The sequence below is a fragment of the Limulus polyphemus genome, unplaced genomic scaffold (assembly GCF_000517525.1).
Source record: "Limulus polyphemus unplaced genomic scaffold, Limulus_polyphemus-2.1.2 Scaffold162, whole genome shotgun sequence".
Classification (NCBI taxonomy): domain Eukaryota; kingdom Metazoa; phylum Arthropoda; class Merostomata; order Xiphosura; family Limulidae; genus Limulus; species Limulus polyphemus.
In genome coordinates, this window is record NW_013665772.1 from 437,759 (window position 1) to 438,734 (window position 976).

Here is a 976-nt window from a genome sequence, read left to right on the forward strand (position 1 = left end):
GTAGCTTTGCGCGAAATTTAAAAACAAACAAATTAATATTATTAGAGACAGATTTTCTGATTAATGAAGGTTTGACGTGAAACATCTGTCATCATAAGTTGAAAATGTGAAATATATTCAATGAGTCAGTCAGACAGTTTTATTTTTTATCGTGGATGGGTGTGCAAATTACTTTAAAGGACAACATTACTCCTTGTTTGTTTGTCGTGTTTAAAAACAGTTAATATAACAACTACTGAAAAGAGTTCTTTACTTTTTCTAATATGGATTAAAGAAAAGTGTATCGTGTATTATTTTAAACTGCGGTAAAATAAACGAAAATACTCCAAAATGTTCTATTCTCAACGTTTCGTGAAATGAATACATCAATATATGTATGTCGCGTTTTGGAACACTTTCATTAACAACCCCTCAAAAAACGTACATCACGTATAATAGTTAAAGGAACTGCCTAAACGTCGCGTCAGTGTATCCTGTATAATGTGTGAAATTTTGTATACTCTAATCTCTTATAGTGATGGCACACGACGAGACACACGTCATTTTAATACTTTATTAAATAACTTGTTGAGGCTTCTGTAGATATCCTAGTGAATACAAAGTGTTTGCTCAACCTTCTGTTTCTTCCAGCTGAGAATAAACCCCAACCCCCAACTTTCTGCTTATAATTTCTTATACAGATTAGCTTATTGGACGCTGTATCTGTTAGATTATTGGACGCTGTATCTGGACAGTTAGATTATTGGACGCTGTATCTGGACAGTTAGATTATTGGACGCTATATCGAACAGTTAGATTATTGGACGCTGTATCCGACAGTTAGATTATTGGACGCTGAATATCGACAGTTAGATTATTGGACGCTGTATCTGAACAGTTAGATTATTGGACGCTGAATATCGACAGTTAGATTATTGGACGCTGAATATCGACAGTTAGATTATTGGACGCTGAATATCGACAGTTAGATTATTGG

General features: G+C 34.1%; 1 protein-coding gene across 1 annotated transcript in view; it reads right to left on the reverse strand.

Moving 5' to 3' along the window:
• LOC106477053 (tetraspanin-9-like) overlaps positions 1-976 on the reverse strand; it is an 80,313-nt gene that overhangs the window by 68,733 nt on the left and 10,604 nt on the right. The gene's annotated exons all lie outside the window — the stretch shown is intronic.